The sequence below is a fragment of the Salmo salar genome, chromosome 08 (genome assembly GCF_965601325.2).
Source record: "Salmo salar chromosome 08, fSalSal1, whole genome shotgun sequence".
Classification (NCBI taxonomy): Eukaryota; Metazoa; Chordata; class Actinopteri; order Salmoniformes; family Salmonidae; genus Salmo; species Salmo salar.
In genome coordinates, this window is record NC_138298.1 from 4,757,344 (window position 1) to 4,772,500 (window position 15,157).

Below are 15,157 nucleotides of genomic sequence, written 5' to 3' on the forward strand. Positions count from 1 at the left end.
TAAAAAGGCAGGAAGCTGCATTTTGTCAATTCATCATTAAATGCTTACTACAAGGCAGTGTTGCTGATGAAATAGTGCAAGAGCACACCCTCGTGGACAAAATGCTTACAGCACCTGGTATTCCCAGGCGGTCTCCCATCCAAGTACTAACCAGGCCCGACCCTGCTTAGCTTCCGAGATCAGACGAGATCGGGCGTACCCAGGTTGATATGGCCGTAAGCGAGAATCAATCTCTTGCTACAACATATATAGTCAAAGTGAGTCTGATAAAACAGACATTTAGTCAATTCATCATTAAATGCTTACTACAAGGCAGTGTTGCTGATGAAATAGTGCAAGAGCACACCCTCGTGGACAAAATGCTTACAGCACCTGGTATTCCCAGGCGGTCTCCCATCCAAGTACTAACCAGGCCCGACCCTGCTTAGCTTCCGAGATCAGACGAGATCGGGCGTACCCAGGCTGATATGGCCGTAAGCGAGAATCAATCTCTTGCTACAACATATATAGTCAAAGTGAGTCTGATAAAACAGACATTTAGTCAATTCATCATTAAACGCTTACTACAAGGCAGTGTTGCTGATGAAATAGTGCAAGAGCACACCCTCGTGGACAAAATGCTTACAGCACCTGGTATTCCCAGGCGGTCTCCCATCCAAGTACTAACCAGGCCCGACCCTGCTTAGCTTCCTAGATCAGACGAGATCGGGCGTACCCAGGCTGATATGGCCGTAAGCGAGAATCAATCTCTTGCTACAACATATATAGTCAAAGTGAGTCTGATAAAACAGACATTTAGTCAATTCATCATTAAACGCTTACTACAAGGCAGTGTTGCTGATGAAATAGTGCAAGAGCACACCCTCGTGGACAAAATGCTTACAGCACCTGGTATTCCCAGGCGGTCTCCCATCCAAGTACTAACCAGGCCCGACCCTGCTTAGCTTCCTAGATCAGACGAGATCGGGCGTACCCAGGCTGGTATGGCCGTAAGCGAGAAACAATCTCTTGCTACAACATATATAGTCAAAGTGAGTGTGATAAACAGACATTGCATTTTCACCAATTAGATAAGCAGCTTGAACTTTGTGTCACTGAAAAAGTAGAAGAAATTACAAACACTGTTCCCATCACTTTTTAGCACAGGTAGTTGGATAAAATACAAACTTTATTTCCTTTCATCATTTGAACAGGCCAAAGGAGCATAAAGCACACACAAGCTGCATTCAGCAACAATATTCTTGTTTGTCTTATAAATACAAGGCAGATGCTAATTGAAAACACAAGGAAATTTGATCCTATTAAAAAGGCAGGAAGCTGCATTTTGTCAATTCATCATTAAATGCTTACTACAAGGCAGTGTTGCTGATGAAATAGTGCAAGAGCACACCCTCGTGGACAAAATGCTTACAGCACCTGGTATTCCCAGGCGGTCTCCCATCCAAGTACTAACCAGGCCCGACCCTGCTTAGCTTCCGAGATCAGACGAGATCGGGCGTACCCAGGCTGATATGGCCGTAAGCGAGAATCAATCTCTTGCTACAACATATATAGTCAAAGTGAGTCTGATAAAACAGACATTTAGTCAATTCATCATTAAACGCTTACTACAAGGCAGTGTTGCTGATGAAATAGTGCAAGAGCACACCCTCGTGGACAAAATGCTTACAGCACCTGGTATTCCCAGGCGGTCTCCCATCCAAGTACTAACCAGGCCCGAACCTGCTTAGCTTCCTAGATCAGACGAGATCGGGCGTACCCAGGCTGGTATGGCCGTAAGCGAGAAACAATCTCTTGCTACAACATATATAGTCAAAGTGAGTGTGATAAACAGACATTGCATTTTCACCAATTAGATAAGCAGCTTGAACTTTGTGTCACTGAAAAAGTAGAAGAAATTACAAACACTGTTCCCATCACTTTTTAGCACAGGTAGTTGGATAAAATACAAACTTCATTTCCTTTCATCATTTGAACAGGCCAAAGGAGCATAAAGCACACACAAGCTGCATTCAGCAACAATATTCTTGTTTGTCTTATAAATACAAGGCAGATGCTAATTGAAAACACAAGGAAATTTGATCCTATTAAAAAGGCAGGAAGCTGCATTTTGTCAATTCATCATTAAATGCTTACTACAAGGCAGTGTTGCTGATGAAATAGTGCAAGAGCACACCCTCGTGGACAAAATGCTTACAGCACCTGGTATTCCCAGGCGGTCTCCCATCCAAGTACTAACCAGGCCCGACCCTGCTTAGCTTCCGAGATCAGACGAGATCGGGCGTACCCAGGCTGATATGGCCGTAAGCAAGAATCAATCTCTTGCTACAACATATATAGTCAAAGTGAGTCTGATAAAACAGACATTTAGTCAATTCATCATTAAATGCTTACTACAAGGCAGTGTTGCTGATGAAATAGTGCAAGAGCACACCCTCGTGGACAAAATGCTTACAGCACCTGGTATTCCCAGGCGGTCTCCCATCCAAGTACTAACCAGGCCCGACCCTGCTTAGCTTCCTAGATCAGACGAGATCGGGCGTACCCAGGCTGGTATGGCCGTAAGCGATAAACAATCTCTTGCTACAACATATATAGTCAAAGTGAGTGTGATAAACAGACATTGCATTTTCACCAATTAGATAAGCAGCTTGAACTTTGTGTCACTGAAAAAGTAGAAGAAATTACAAACACTGTTCCCATCACTTTTTAGCACAGGTAGTTGGATAAAATACAAACTTTATTTCCTTTCATCATTTGAACAGGCCAAAGGAGCATAAAGCACACACAAGCTGCATTCAGCAACAATATTCTTGTTTGTCTTATAAATACAAGGCAGATGCTAATTGAAAACACAAGGAAATTTGATCCTATTAAAAAGGCAGGAAGCTGCATTTTGTCAATTCATCATTAAATGCTTACTACAAGGCAGTGTTGCTGATGAAATAGTGCAAGAGCACACCCTCGTGGACAAAATGCTTACAGCACCTGGTATTCCCAGGCGGTCTCCCATCCAAGTACTAACCAGGGCCGACCCTGCTTAGCTTCCAAGATCAGACGAGATCGGGCGTACCCAGGCTGATATGGCCGTAAGCAAGAATCAATCTCTTGCTACAACATATATAGTCAAAGTGAGTCTGATAAAACAGACACTTAGTCAATTCATCATTAAATGCTTACTACAAGGGAGTGTTGCTGATGAAATAGTGCAAGAGCACACCCTCGTGGACAAAATGCATACAGCACCTGGTATTCCCAGGCGGTCTCCCATCCAAGTACTAACCAGGCCCGACCCTGCTTAGCTTCCTAGATCAGACGAGATCGGGCGTACCCAGGCTGGTATGGCCGTAAGCGAGAAACAATCTCTTGCTACAACATATATAGTCAAAGTGAGTGTGATAAACAGACATTGCATTTTCACCAATTAGATAAGCAGCTTGAACTTTGTGTCACTGAAAAAGTAGAAGAAATTACAAACACTGTTCCCATCACTTTTTAGCACAGGTAGTTGGATAAAATACAAACTTTATTTCCTTTCATCATTTGAACAGGGCAAAGGAGCATAAAGCACACACAAGCTGCATTTAGCAACAATATTCTTGTTTGTCTTATAAATACAAGGCAGATGCTAATTGAAAACACAAGGAAATTTGATCCTATTAAAAAGGCAGGAAGCTGCATTTTGTCAATTCATCATTATGCTTACTACAAGGCAGTGTTGCTGATGAATAAGTGCAAGAGCACACCCTCGTGGACAAAATGCTTACAGCACCTGGTATTCCCAGGCGGTCTCCCATCCAAGTACTAACCAGGCCCGACCCTGCTTAGCTTCCGAGATCAGACGAGATCGGGCGTACCCAGGCTGATATGGCCGTAAGCGAGAATCAATCTCTTGCTACAACATATATAGTCAAAGTGAGTCTGATAAAACAGACATTTAGTCAATTCATCATTAAACGCTTACTACAAGGCAGTGTTGCTGATGAAATAGTGCAAGAGCACACCCTCGTGGACAAAATGCTTACAGCACCTCTCAGAATGACCTTCTTGATCCTAATCAGTCAGGTTTCAAGACTGGGCATTCAACTGAGACTGCTCTTCTCTGTGTCACGGAGGCTTTCCGCACTGCTAAAGCTAACTCTCTCTCCTCTGCTCTCATCCTTCTAGACCTATCTGCTGCCTTTGATACTGTGAACCATCAGATCCTCCTCTCCACCCTCTCCGAGTTGGGCATCTCCGGCGCGGCCCACGCTTGGATTGCATCCTACCTGACAGGTCGCTCCTACCAGGTGGCGTGGCGAGAATCTGTCTCCGCACCATGCGCTCTCACCACTGGTGTCCCCCAGGGCTCTGTTCTAGGCCCTCTCCTATTCTCGCTATACACCAAGTCACTTGGCTCTGTCATATCCTCACATGGTCTCTCCTATCATTGCTATGCAGACGACACACAATTAATCTTCTCCTTTCCCCCTTCTGATAACCAGGCGGCGAATCGCATCTCTGCATGTCTGTCAGACATATCAGTGTGGATGACGGATCACCAGCTCAAGCTGAACCTCGGCAAGACGGAGCTGCTCTTCCTCCCGGGGAAGGACTGCCCCTTCCATGATCTCGCCATCACGGTTGACAACTCCCTTGTGTCCTCCTCCCAGAGTGCTAAGAACCTTGGCGTGATCCTGAACAACACCCTGTCGTTCTCCACTAACATCAAGGCGGTGACCCGATCCTGTAGGTTCATGCTCTACAACATTTGCAGAGTACGACCCTGCCTCACACAGGAAGCGGCGCAGGTCCTAATCCAGGCACTTGTCATCTCCCGTCTGGATTACTGCAACTCGCTGTTGGCTGGGCTCCCTGCCTGTGCCATTAAACCCCTACAACTCATCCAGAACGCCGCAGCCCGTCTGGTGTTCAACCTTCCCAAGTTCTCTCACGTCACCCCGCTCCTCCGCTCTCTCCACTGGCTTCCAGTTGAAGCTCGCATCCGCTACAAGACCATGGTGATTGCCTACGGAGCTGTGAAGGGAACGGCACCTCCATACCTTCAGGCTCTGATCAGGCCCTACACCCAAACAAGGGCACTGCGTTCATCCACCACTGGCCTGCTGGCCCCCCTACCTCTGAGGAAGCACAGTTCCCGCTCAGCCCAGTCAAAACTGTTCGCTGCTCTGGCACCCCAATGGTGGAACAAGCTCCCTCACGACGCCAGGACAGCGGAGTCAATCACCACCTTCCGGAGACACCTGAAACCCCACCTCTTTAAGGAATACCTAGGATAGGATAAAGTAATCCTTCTAACCCCCCCCCCCCCCCTTAAAAGATTTAGATGCACTATTGTAAAGTGGTTGTTCCACTGGATATCATAAGGTGAATGCACCATTTTGTAAGTCGCTCTGGATAAGAGCGTCTGCTAAATGACTTAAATGTAATGTAATGTAATGTATTCCCAGGCGGTCTCCCATCCAAGTACTAACCAGGCCCGACCCTGCTTAGCTTCCTAGATCAGACGAGATCGGGCGTACCCAGGCTGGTATGGCCGTAAGCGAGAAACAATCTCTTGCTACAACATATATAGTCAAAGTGAGTGTGATAAACAGACATTGCATTTTCACCAATTAGATAAGCAGCTTGAACTTTGTGTCACTGAAAAAGTAGAAGAAATTACAAACACTGTTCCCATCACTTTTTAGCACAGGTAGTTGGATAAAATACAAACTTTATTTCCTTTCATCATTTGAACAGGGCAAAGGAGCATAAAGCACACACAAGCTGCATTTAGCAACAATATTCTTGTTTGTCTTATAAATACAAGGCAGATGCTAATTGAAAACACAAGGAAATTTGATCCTATTAAAAAGGCAGGAAGCTGCATTTTGTCAATTCATCATTATGCTTACTACAAGGCAGTGTTGCTGATGAATAAGTGCAAGAGCACACCCTCGTGGACAAAATGCTTACAGCACCTGGTATTCCCAGGCGGTCTCCCATCCAAGTACTAACCAGGCCCGACCCTGCTTAGCTTCCAAGATCAGACGAGATCGGGCGTACCCAGGCTGATATGGCCGTAAGCGAGAATCAATCTCTTGCTACAACATATATAGTCAAAGTGAGTCTGATAAAACAGACATTTAGTCAATTCATCATTAAATGCTTACTACAAGGCAGTGTTGCTGATGAAATAGTGCAAGAGCACACCCTCGTGGACAAAATGCTTACAGCACCTGGTATTCCCAGGCGGTCTCCCATCCAAGTACTAACCAGGCCCGACCCTGCTTAGCTTCCTAGATCAGACGAGATCGGGCGTACCCAGGCTGGTATGGCCGTAAGCGATAAACAATCTCTTGCTACAACATATATAGTCAAAGTGAGTGTGATAAACAGACATTGCATTTTCACCAATTAGATAAGCAGCTTGAACTTTGTGTCACTGAAAAAGTAGAAGAAATTACAAACACTGTTCCCATCACTTTTTAGCACAGGTAGTTGGATAAAATACAAACTTTATTTCCTTTCATCATTTGAACAGGGCAAAGGAGCATAAAGCACACACAAGCTGCATTCAGCAACAATATTCTTGTTTGTCTTATAAATACAAGGCAGATGCTAATTGAAAACACAAGGAAATTTGATCCTATTAAAAAGGCAGGAAGCTGCATTTTGTCAATTCATCATTAAATGCTTACTACAAGGCAGTGTTGCTGATGAAATAGTGCAAGAGCACACCCTCGTGGACAAAATGCTTACAGCACCTGGTATTCCCAGGCGGTCTCCCATCCAAGTACTAACCAGGCCCGACCCTGCTTAGCTTCCGAGATCAGACGAGATCGGGCGTACCCAGGCAGATATGGCCGTAAGCGAGAATCAATCTCTTGCTACAACATATATAGTCAAAGTGAGTCTGATAAAACAGACATTTAGTCAATTCATCATTAAATGCTTACTACAAGGCAGTGTTGCTGATGAAATAGTGCAAGAGCACACCCTCGTGGACAAAATGCTTACAGCACCTGGTATTCCCAGGCGGTCTCCCATCCAAGTACTAACCAGGCCCGACCCTGCTTAGCTTCCTAGATCAGACGAGATCGGGCGTACCCAGGCTGGTATGGCCGTAAGCGATAAACAATCTCTTGCTACAACATATATAGTCAAAGTGAGTGTGATAAACAGACATTGCATTTTCACCAATTAGATAAGCAGCTTGAACTTTGTGTCACTGAAAAAGTAGAAGAAATTACAAACACTGTTCCCATCACTTTTTAGCACAGGTAGTTGGATAAAATACAAACTTTATTTCCTTTCATCATTTGAACAGGGCAAAGGAGCATAAAGCACACACAAGCTGCATTCAGCAACAATATTCTTGTTTGTCTTATAAATACAAGGCAGATGCTAATTGAAAACACAAGGAAATTTGATCCTATTAAAAAGGCAGGAAGCTGCATTTTGTCAATTCATCATTAAATGCTTACTACAAGGCAGTGTTGCTGATGAAATAGTGCAAGAGCACACCCTCGTGGACAAAATGCTTACAGCACCTGGTATTCCCAGGCGGTCTCCCATCCAAGTACTAACCAGGCCCGACCCTGCTTAGCTTCCGAGATCAGACGAGATCGGGCGTACCCAGGCTGATATGGCCGTAAGCGAGAATCAATCTCTTGCTACAACATATATAGTCAAAGTGAGTCTGATAAAACAGACATTTAGTCAATTCATCATTAAATGCTTACTACAAGGCAGTGTTGCTGATGAAATAGTGCAAGAGCACACCCTCGTGGACAAAATGCTTACAGCACCTGGTATTCCCAGGCGGTCTCCCATCCAAGTACTAACCAGGCCCTACCCTGCTTAGCTTCCTAGATCAGACGAGATCGGGCGTACCCAGGCTGGTATGGCCGTAAGCGATAAACAATCTCTTGCTACAACATATATAGTCAAAGTGAGTGTGATAAACAGACATTGCATTTTCACCAATTAGATAAGCAGCTTGAACTTTGTGTCACTGAAAAAGTAGAAGAAATTACAAACACTGTTCCCATCACTTTTTAGCACAGGTAGTTGGATAAAATACAAACTTTATTTCCTTTCATCATTTGAACAGGGCAAAGGAGCATAAAGCACACACAAGCTGCATTCAGCAACAATATTCTTGTTTGTCTTATAAATACAAGGCAGATGCTAATTGAAAACACAAGGAAATTTGATCCTATTAAAAAGGCAGGAAGCTGCATTTTGTCAATTCATCATTAAATGCTTACTACAAGGCAGTGTTGCTGATGAAATAGTGCAAGAGCACACCCTCGTGGACAAAATGCTTACAGCACCTGGTATTCCCAGGCGGTCTCCCATCCAAGTACTAACCAGGCCCGACCCTGCTTAGCTTCCGAGATCAGACGAGATCGGGCGTACCCAGGCTGATATGGCCGTAAGCGAGAATCAATCTCTTGCTACAACATATATAGTCAAAGTGAGTCTGATAAAACAGACATTTAGTCAATTCATCATTAAATGCTTACTACAAGGCAGTGTTGCTGATGAAATAGTGCAAGAGCACACCCTCGTGGACAAAATGCTTACAGCACCTGGTATTCCCAGGCGGTCTCCCATCCAAGTACTAACCAGGCCCTACCCTGCTTAGCTTCCTAGATCAGACGAGATCGGGCGTACCCAGGCTGGTATGGCCGTAAGCGATAAACAATCTCTTGCTACAACATATATAGTCAAAGTGAGTGTGATAAACAGACATTGCATTTTCACCAATTAGATAAGCAGCTTGAACTTTGTGTCACTGAAAAAGTAGAAGAAATTACAAACACTGTTCCCATCACTTTTTAGCACAGGTAGTTGGATAAAATACAAACTTTATTTCCTTTCATCATTTGAACAGGGCAAAGGAGCATAAAGCACACACAAGCTGCATTCAGCAACAATATTCTTGTTTTTCTTATAAATACAAGGCAGATGCTAATTGAAAACACAAGGAAATTTGATCCTATTAAAAAGGCAGGAAGCTGCATTTAGTCAATTCATCATTAAATGCTTACTACAAGGCAGTGTTGCTGATGAAATAGTGCAAGAGCACACCCTCGTGGACAAAATGCTTACAGCACCTGGTATTCCCAGGCGGTCTCCCATCCAAGTACTAAACAGGCCCGACCCTGCTTAGCTTCCGAGATCAGACGAGATCGGGCGTACCCAGGCTGGTATGGCCGTAAGCGAGAAACAATCTCTTGCTACAACATATATATTCAAAGTGAGTGTGATAAACAGACATTGCATTTTCACCAATTAGATAAGCAGCTTGAACTTTGTGTCACTGAAAAAGTAGAAGAAATTACAAACACTGTTCCCATCACTTTTTAGCACAGGTAGTTGGATAAAATACCAACTTTATTTCCTTTCATCATTTGAACAGGGCAAAGGAGCACAAAGCACACACAAGCTGCATTCAGCAACAATATTCTTGTTTGTCTTATAAATACAAGGCAGATGCTAATTGAAAACACAAGGAAATTTGATCCTATTAAAAAGGCAGGAAGCTGCATTTAGTCAATTCATCATTAAATGCTTACTACAAGGCAGTGTTGCTGATGAAATAGTGCAAGAGCACACCCTCGTGGACAAAATGCTTACAGCACCTGGTATTCCCAGGCGGTCTCCCATCCAAGTACTAACCAGGCACGACCCTGCTTAGCTTCCGAGATCAGACGAGATCGGGCTTACCCAGGCTGGTATGGCCGTAAGCGAGAAACAATCTCTTGCTACAACATATATAGTCAAAGTGAGTCTGATAAAACAGACATTTAGTCAATTCATCATTAAATGCTTACTACAAGGCAGTGTTGCTGATGAAATAGTGCAAGAGCACACCCTCGTGGACAAAATGCTTACAGCACCTGGTATTCCCAGGCGGTCTCCCATCCAAGTACTAACCAGGCCCGACCCTGCTTAGCTTCCGAGATCAGACGAGATCGGGCGTACCCAGGCTGATATGGCCGTAAGCGAGAAACAATCTCTTGCTACAACATATATAGTCAAAGTGAGTCTGATAAAACAGACATTTAGTCAATTCATCATTAAATGCTTACTACAAGGCAGTGTTGCTGATGAAATAGTGCAAGAGCACACCCTCGTGGACAAAATGCTTACAGCACCTGGTATTCCCAGGCGGTCTCCCATCCAAGTACTAACCAGGCACGACCCTGCTTAGCTTCCGAGATCAGACGAGATCGGGCGTACCCAGGCTGGTATGGCCGTAAGCGAGAAACAATCTCTTGCTACAACATATATAGTCAAAGTGAGTCTGATAAAACAGACATTTAGTCAATTCATCATTAAATGCTTACTACAAGGCAGTGTTGCTGATGAAATAGTGCAAGAGCACACCCTCGTGGACAAAATGCTTACAGCACCTGGTATTCCCAGGCGGTCTCCCATCCAAGTACTAACCAGGCCCGACCCTGCTTAGCTTCCGAGATCAGACGAGATCGGGCGTACCCAGGCTGGTATGGCCGTAAGCGAGAAACAATCTCTTGCTACAACATATATATTCAAAGTGAGTGTGATAAACAGACATTGCATTTTCACCAATTAGATAAGCAGCTTGAACTTTGTGTCACTGAAAAAGTAGAAGAAATTACAAACACTGTTCCCATCACTTTTTAGCACAGGTAGTTGGATAAAATACCAACTTTATTTCCTTTCATCATTTGAACAGGGCAAAGGAGCACAAAGCACACACAAGCTGCATTCAGCAACAATATTCTTGTTTGTCTTATAAATACAAGGCAGATGCTAATTGAAAACACAAGGAAATTTGATCCTATTAAAAAGGCAGGAAGCTGCATTTAGTCAATTCATCATTAAATGCTTACTACAAGGCAGTGTTGCTGATGAAATAGTGCAAGAGCACACCCTCGTGGACAAAATGCTTACAGCACCTGGTATTCCCAGGCGGTCTCCCATCCAAGTACTAACCAGGCACGACCCTGCTTAGCTTCCGAGATCAGACGAGATCGGGCGTACCCAGGCTGGTATGGCCGTAAGCGAGAAACAATCTCTTGCTACAACATATATAGTCAAAGTGAGTCTGATAAAACAGACATTTAGTCAATTCATCATTAAATGCTTACTACAAGGCAGTGTTGCTGATGAAATAGTGCAAGAGCACACCCTCGTGGACAAAATGCTTACAGCACCTGGTATTCCCAGGCGGTCTCCCATCCAAGTACTAACCAGGCACGACCCTGCTTAGCTTCCGAGATCAGACGAGATCGGGCGTACCCAGGCTGGTATGGCCGTAAGCGAGAAACAATCTCTTGCTACAACATATATAGTCAAAGTGAGTCTGATAAAACAGACATTTAGTCAATTCATCATTAAATGCTTACTACAAGCCAGTGTTGCTGATGAAATAGTGCAAGAGCACACCCTCGTGGACAAAATGCTTACAGCACCTGGTATTCCCAGGCGGTCTCCCATCCAAGTACTAACCAGGCCCGACCCTGCTTAGCTTCCGAGATCAGACGAGATCGGGCGAACCCAGGCTGGTATGGCCGTAAGCGAGACACAATCTCTTGCTACAACATATATATTCAAAGTGAGTGTGATAAACAGACATTGCATTTTCACCAATTAGATAAGCAGCTTGAACTTTGTGTCACTGAAAAAGTAGAAGAAATTACAAACACTGTTCCCATCACTTTTTAGCACAGGTAGTTGGATAAAATACCAACTTTATTTCCTTTCATCATTTGAACAGGGCAAAGGAGCACAAAGCACACACAAGCTGCATTCAGCAACAATATTCTTGTTTGTCTTATAAATACAAGGCAGATGCTAATTGAAAACACAAGGAAATTTGATCCTATTAAAAAGGCAGGAAGCTGCATTTAGTCAATTCATCATTAAATGCTTACTACAAGGCAGTGTTGCTGATGAAATAGTGCAAGAGCACACCCTCGTGGACAAAATGATTACAGCACCTGGTATTCCCAGGCGGTCTCCCATCCAAGTACTAACCAGGCCCGACCCTGCTTAGCTTCCGAGATCAGACGAGATCGGGCGTACCCAGGCTGGTATGGCCGTAAGCGAGAAACAATCTCTTGCTACAACATATATAGTCAAAGTGAGTCTGATAAAACAGACATTTAGTCAATTCATCATTAAATGCTTACTACAAGGCAGTGTTGCTGATGAAATAGTGCAAGAGCACACCCTCGTGGACAAAATGCTTACAGCACCTGGTATTCCCAGGCGGTCTCCCATCCAAGTACTAACCAGGCACGACCCTGCTTAGCTTCCGAGATCAGACGAGATCGGGCTTACCCAGGCTGGTATGGCCGTAAGCGAGAAACAATCTCTTGCTACAACATATATAGTCAAAGTGAGTCTGATAAAACAGACATTTAGTCAATTCATCATTAAATGCTTACTACAAGGCAGTGTTGCTGATGAAATAGTGCAAGAGCACACCCTCGTGGACAAAATGCTTACAGCACCTGGTATTCCCAGGCGGTCTCCCATCCAAGTACTAACCAGGCCCGACCCTGCTTACCTTCCGAGATCAGACGAGATCGGGCGTACCCAGGCTGATATGGCCGTAAGCGAGAAACAATCTCTTGCTACAACATATATAGTCAAAGTGAGTCTGATAAAACAGACATTTAGTCAATTCATCATTAAATGCTTACTACAAGGCAGTGTTGCTGATGAAATAGTGCAAGAGCACACCCTCGTGGACAAAATGCTTACAGCACCTGGTATTCCCAGGCGGTCTCCCATCCAAGTACTAACCAGGCACGACCCTGCTTAGCTTCCGAGATCAGACGAGATCGGGCGTACCCAGGCTGGTATGGCCGTAAGCGAGAAACAATCTCTTGCTACAACATATATAGTCAAAGTGAGTCTGATAAAACAGACATTTAGTCAATTCATCATTAAATGCTTACTACAAGGCAGTGTTGCTGATGAAATAGTGCAAGAGCACACCCTCGTGGACAAAATGCTTACAGCACCTGGTATTCCCAGGCGGTCTCCCATCCAAGTACTAACCAGGCCCGACCCTGCTTAGCTTCCGAGATCAGACGAGATCGGGCGTACCCAGGCTGGTATGGCCGTAAGCAAGAAACAATCTCTTGCTACAACATATATATTCAAAGTGAGTGTGATAAACAGACATTGCATTTTCACCAATTAGATAAGCAGCTTGAACTTTGTGTCACTGAAAAAGTAGAAGAAATTACAAACACTGTTCCCATCACTTTTTAGCACAGGTAGTTGGATAAAATACCAACTTTATTTCCTTTCATCATTTGAACAGGGCAAAGGAGCACAAAGCACACACAAGCTGCATTCAGCAACAATATTCTTGTTTGTCTTATAAATACAAGGCAGATGCTAATTGAAAACACAAGGAAATTTGATCCTATTAAAAAGGCAGGAAGCTGCATTTAGTCAATTCATCATTAAATGCTTACTACAAGGCAGTGTTGCTGATGAAATAGTGCAAGAGCACACCCTCGTGGACAAAATGCTTACAGCACCTGGTATTCCCAGGCGGTCTCCCATCCAAGTACTAACCAGGCACGACCCTGCTTAGCTTCCGAGATCAGACGAGATCGGGCGTACCCAGGCTGGTATGGCCGTAAGCGAGAAACAATCTCTTGCTACAACATATATAGTCAAAGTGAGTCTGATAAAACAGACATTTAGTCAATTCATCATTAAATGCTTACTACAAGGCAGTGTTGCTGATGAAATAGTGCAAGAGCACACCCTCGTGGACAAAATGCTTACAGCACCTGGTATTCCCAGGCGGTCTCCCTTCCAAGTACTAACCAGGCCCGACCCTGCTTAGCTTCCGAGATCAGACGAGATCGGGCGAACCCAGGCTGGTATGGCCGTAAGCGAGACACAATCTCTTGCTACAACATATATATTCAAAGTGAGTGTGATAAACAGACATTGCATTTTCACCAATTAGATAAGCAGCTTGAACTTTGTGTCACTGAAAAAGTAGAAGAAATTACAAACACTGTTCCCATCACTTTTTAGCACAGGTAGTTGGATAAAATACCAACTTTATTTCCTTTCATCATTTGAACAGGGCAAAGGAGCACAAAGCACACACAAGCTGCATTCAGCAACAATATTCTTGTTTGTCTTATAAATACAAGGCAGATGCTAATTGAAAACACAAGGAAATTTGATCCTATTAAAAAGGCAGGAAGCTGCATTTAGTCAATTCATCATTAAATGCTTACTACAAGGCAGTGTTGCTGATGAAATAGTGCAAGAGCACACCCTCGTGGACAAAATGCTTACAGCACCTGGTATTCCCAGGCGGTCTCCCATCCAAGTACTAAACAGGCCCGACCCTGCTTAGCTTCCGAGATCAGACGAGATCGGGCGTACCCAGGCTGGTATGGCCGTAAGCGAGAAACAATCTCTTGCTACAACATATATATTCAAAGTGAGTGTGATAAACAGACATTGCATTTTCACCAATTAGATAAGCAGCTTGAACTTTGTGTCACTGAAAATGTAGAAGAAATTACAAACACTGTTCCCATCACTTTTTAGCACAGGTAGTTGGATAAAATACCAACTTTATTTCCTTTCATCATTTGAACAGGGCAAAGGAGCACAAAGCACACACAAGCTGCATTCAGCAACAATATTCTTGTTTGTCTTATAAATACAAGGCAGATGCTAATTGAAAACACAAGGAAATTTGATCCTATTAAAAAGGCAGGAAGCTGCATTTAGTCAATTCATCATTAAATGCTTACTACAAGGCAGTGTTGCTGATGAAATAGTGCAAGAGCACACCCTCGTGGACAAAATGCTTACAGCACCTGGTATTCCCAGGCGGTCTCCCATCCAAGTACTAACCAGGCCCGACCCTGCTTAGCTTCCGAGATCAGACGAGATCGGGCGTACCCAGGCTGATATGGCCGTAAGCGAGAAACAATCTCTTGCTACAACATATATAGTCAAAGTGAGTCTGATAAAACAGACATTTAGTCAATTCATCATTAAATGCTTACTACAAGGCAGTGTTGCTGATGAAATAGTGCAAGAGCACACCCTCGTGGACAAAATGCTTACAGCACCTGGTATTCCCAGGCGGTCTCCCATCCAAGTACTAACCAGGCAC

General features: G+C 44.0%; 37 non-coding genes across 37 annotated transcripts in view; all 37 read right to left on the minus strand.

Moving 5' to 3' along the window:
- Positions 1 to 102: 102 nt before the first annotated feature.
- LOC145882707 (5S ribosomal RNA) lies at positions 103 to 221 on the minus strand. Its single transcript, XR_014394275.1, has one exon. It is a non-coding gene; the product is annotated as a 5S ribosomal RNA (ribosomal RNA).
- Positions 222 to 360: 139 nt separating this feature from the next.
- LOC145883618 (5S ribosomal RNA) lies at positions 361 to 479 on the minus strand. Its single transcript, XR_014395194.1, has one exon. It is a non-coding gene; the product is annotated as a 5S ribosomal RNA (ribosomal RNA).
- Positions 480 to 618: 139 nt separating this feature from the next.
- Positions 619 to 737, minus strand: LOC145851501 (5S ribosomal RNA). Its single transcript, XR_014373352.1, has one exon. It is a non-coding gene; the product is annotated as a 5S ribosomal RNA (ribosomal RNA).
- A 139-nt stretch (positions 738 to 876) lies between these two features.
- Positions 877 to 995, minus strand: LOC145886996 (5S ribosomal RNA). Its single transcript, XR_014398583.1, has one exon. It is a non-coding gene; the product is annotated as a 5S ribosomal RNA (ribosomal RNA).
- Positions 996 to 1,404: 409 nt separating this feature from the next.
- LOC145883619 (5S ribosomal RNA) lies at positions 1,405 to 1,523 on the minus strand. Its single transcript, XR_014395195.1, has one exon. It is a non-coding gene; the product is annotated as a 5S ribosomal RNA (ribosomal RNA).
- Positions 1,524 to 1,662: 139 nt separating this feature from the next.
- LOC145884095 (5S ribosomal RNA) lies at positions 1,663 to 1,781 on the minus strand. The gene has a single exon (XR_014395674.1). It is a non-coding gene; the product is annotated as a 5S ribosomal RNA (ribosomal RNA).
- A 409-nt stretch (positions 1,782 to 2,190) lies between these two features.
- On the minus strand, positions 2,191 to 2,309 carry LOC145883620 (5S ribosomal RNA). Its single transcript, XR_014395196.1, has one exon. It is a non-coding gene; the product is annotated as a 5S ribosomal RNA (ribosomal RNA).
- A 139-nt stretch (positions 2,310 to 2,448) lies between these two features.
- Positions 2,449 to 2,567, minus strand: LOC145886997 (5S ribosomal RNA). The gene has a single exon (XR_014398584.1). It is a non-coding gene; the product is annotated as a 5S ribosomal RNA (ribosomal RNA).
- Positions 2,568 to 2,976: 409 nt separating this feature from the next.
- LOC145852217 (5S ribosomal RNA) lies at positions 2,977 to 3,095 on the minus strand. The gene has a single exon (XR_014374071.1). It is a non-coding gene; the product is annotated as a 5S ribosomal RNA (ribosomal RNA).
- Positions 3,096 to 3,234: 139 nt separating this feature from the next.
- Positions 3,235 to 3,353, minus strand: LOC145851503 (5S ribosomal RNA). Its single transcript, XR_014373354.1, has one exon. It is a non-coding gene; the product is annotated as a 5S ribosomal RNA (ribosomal RNA).
- Positions 3,354 to 3,760: 407 nt separating this feature from the next.
- Positions 3,761 to 3,879, minus strand: LOC145883622 (5S ribosomal RNA). The gene has a single exon (XR_014395198.1). It is a non-coding gene; the product is annotated as a 5S ribosomal RNA (ribosomal RNA).
- Positions 3,880 to 5,951: 2,072 nt separating this feature from the next.
- Positions 5,952 to 6,070, minus strand: LOC145886827 (5S ribosomal RNA). The gene has a single exon (XR_014398413.1). It is a non-coding gene; the product is annotated as a 5S ribosomal RNA (ribosomal RNA).
- Positions 6,071 to 6,209: 139 nt separating this feature from the next.
- LOC145886998 (5S ribosomal RNA) lies at positions 6,210 to 6,328 on the minus strand. The gene has a single exon (XR_014398585.1). It is a non-coding gene; the product is annotated as a 5S ribosomal RNA (ribosomal RNA).
- Positions 6,329 to 6,737: 409 nt separating this feature from the next.
- On the minus strand, positions 6,738 to 6,856 carry LOC145884825 (5S ribosomal RNA). Its single transcript, XR_014396405.1, has one exon. It is a non-coding gene; the product is annotated as a 5S ribosomal RNA (ribosomal RNA).
- A 139-nt stretch (positions 6,857 to 6,995) lies between these two features.
- On the minus strand, positions 6,996 to 7,114 carry LOC145886999 (5S ribosomal RNA). The gene has a single exon (XR_014398586.1). It is a non-coding gene; the product is annotated as a 5S ribosomal RNA (ribosomal RNA).
- A 409-nt stretch (positions 7,115 to 7,523) lies between these two features.
- LOC145883623 (5S ribosomal RNA) lies at positions 7,524 to 7,642 on the minus strand. The gene has a single exon (XR_014395199.1). It is a non-coding gene; the product is annotated as a 5S ribosomal RNA (ribosomal RNA).
- A 139-nt stretch (positions 7,643 to 7,781) lies between these two features.
- Positions 7,782 to 7,900, minus strand: LOC145886349 (5S ribosomal RNA). Its single transcript, XR_014397934.1, has one exon. It is a non-coding gene; the product is annotated as a 5S ribosomal RNA (ribosomal RNA).
- A 409-nt stretch (positions 7,901 to 8,309) lies between these two features.
- LOC145883624 (5S ribosomal RNA) lies at positions 8,310 to 8,428 on the minus strand. The gene has a single exon (XR_014395200.1). It is a non-coding gene; the product is annotated as a 5S ribosomal RNA (ribosomal RNA).
- A 139-nt stretch (positions 8,429 to 8,567) lies between these two features.
- LOC145886350 (5S ribosomal RNA) lies at positions 8,568 to 8,686 on the minus strand. Its single transcript, XR_014397935.1, has one exon. It is a non-coding gene; the product is annotated as a 5S ribosomal RNA (ribosomal RNA).
- A 409-nt stretch (positions 8,687 to 9,095) lies between these two features.
- On the minus strand, positions 9,096 to 9,214 carry LOC145882789 (5S ribosomal RNA). The gene has a single exon (XR_014394357.1). It is a non-coding gene; the product is annotated as a 5S ribosomal RNA (ribosomal RNA).
- Positions 9,215 to 9,623: 409 nt separating this feature from the next.
- On the minus strand, positions 9,624 to 9,742 carry LOC145851812 (5S ribosomal RNA). The gene has a single exon (XR_014373664.1). It is a non-coding gene; the product is annotated as a 5S ribosomal RNA (ribosomal RNA).
- Positions 9,743 to 9,881: 139 nt separating this feature from the next.
- On the minus strand, positions 9,882 to 10,000 carry LOC145883625 (5S ribosomal RNA). The gene has a single exon (XR_014395201.1). It is a non-coding gene; the product is annotated as a 5S ribosomal RNA (ribosomal RNA).
- A 139-nt stretch (positions 10,001 to 10,139) lies between these two features.
- LOC145886336 (5S ribosomal RNA) lies at positions 10,140 to 10,258 on the minus strand. Its single transcript, XR_014397921.1, has one exon. It is a non-coding gene; the product is annotated as a 5S ribosomal RNA (ribosomal RNA).
- A 139-nt stretch (positions 10,259 to 10,397) lies between these two features.
- LOC145857019 (5S ribosomal RNA) lies at positions 10,398 to 10,516 on the minus strand. The gene has a single exon (XR_014377910.1). It is a non-coding gene; the product is annotated as a 5S ribosomal RNA (ribosomal RNA).
- A 409-nt stretch (positions 10,517 to 10,925) lies between these two features.
- Positions 10,926 to 11,044, minus strand: LOC145886338 (5S ribosomal RNA). Its single transcript, XR_014397923.1, has one exon. It is a non-coding gene; the product is annotated as a 5S ribosomal RNA (ribosomal RNA).
- Positions 11,045 to 11,183: 139 nt separating this feature from the next.
- LOC145886339 (5S ribosomal RNA) lies at positions 11,184 to 11,302 on the minus strand. The gene has a single exon (XR_014397924.1). It is a non-coding gene; the product is annotated as a 5S ribosomal RNA (ribosomal RNA).
- A 139-nt stretch (positions 11,303 to 11,441) lies between these two features.
- On the minus strand, positions 11,442 to 11,560 carry LOC145882156 (5S ribosomal RNA). The gene has a single exon (XR_014393723.1). It is a non-coding gene; the product is annotated as a 5S ribosomal RNA (ribosomal RNA).
- Positions 11,561 to 11,969: 409 nt separating this feature from the next.
- On the minus strand, positions 11,970 to 12,088 carry LOC145882729 (5S ribosomal RNA). The gene has a single exon (XR_014394297.1). It is a non-coding gene; the product is annotated as a 5S ribosomal RNA (ribosomal RNA).
- Positions 12,089 to 12,227: 139 nt separating this feature from the next.
- LOC145851813 (5S ribosomal RNA) lies at positions 12,228 to 12,346 on the minus strand. The gene has a single exon (XR_014373665.1). It is a non-coding gene; the product is annotated as a 5S ribosomal RNA (ribosomal RNA).
- A 139-nt stretch (positions 12,347 to 12,485) lies between these two features.
- Positions 12,486 to 12,604, minus strand: LOC145885760 (5S ribosomal RNA). Its single transcript, XR_014397344.1, has one exon. It is a non-coding gene; the product is annotated as a 5S ribosomal RNA (ribosomal RNA).
- Positions 12,605 to 12,743: 139 nt separating this feature from the next.
- Positions 12,744 to 12,862, minus strand: LOC145886340 (5S ribosomal RNA). The gene has a single exon (XR_014397925.1). It is a non-coding gene; the product is annotated as a 5S ribosomal RNA (ribosomal RNA).
- Positions 12,863 to 13,001: 139 nt separating this feature from the next.
- LOC145857020 (5S ribosomal RNA) lies at positions 13,002 to 13,120 on the minus strand. Its single transcript, XR_014377911.1, has one exon. It is a non-coding gene; the product is annotated as a 5S ribosomal RNA (ribosomal RNA).
- Positions 13,121 to 13,529: 409 nt separating this feature from the next.
- LOC145886341 (5S ribosomal RNA) lies at positions 13,530 to 13,648 on the minus strand. Its single transcript, XR_014397926.1, has one exon. It is a non-coding gene; the product is annotated as a 5S ribosomal RNA (ribosomal RNA).
- A 139-nt stretch (positions 13,649 to 13,787) lies between these two features.
- Positions 13,788 to 13,906, minus strand: LOC145885743 (5S ribosomal RNA). The gene has a single exon (XR_014397327.1). It is a non-coding gene; the product is annotated as a 5S ribosomal RNA (ribosomal RNA).
- A 409-nt stretch (positions 13,907 to 14,315) lies between these two features.
- LOC145882790 (5S ribosomal RNA) lies at positions 14,316 to 14,434 on the minus strand. Its single transcript, XR_014394358.1, has one exon. It is a non-coding gene; the product is annotated as a 5S ribosomal RNA (ribosomal RNA).
- Positions 14,435 to 14,843: 409 nt separating this feature from the next.
- Positions 14,844 to 14,962, minus strand: LOC145883626 (5S ribosomal RNA). The gene has a single exon (XR_014395202.1). It is a non-coding gene; the product is annotated as a 5S ribosomal RNA (ribosomal RNA).
- A 139-nt stretch (positions 14,963 to 15,101) lies between these two features.
- The window catches only part of LOC145850553 (5S ribosomal RNA), a 119-nt gene continuing 63 nt past the window's right edge, over positions 15,102 to 15,157 (minus strand). Inside the window, exon 1 of the ribosomal RNA XR_014372401.1 lies at positions 15,102 to 15,157. This exon is cut by the window's right edge and continues 63 nt beyond it. This is a non-coding gene — a ribosomal RNA (5S ribosomal RNA).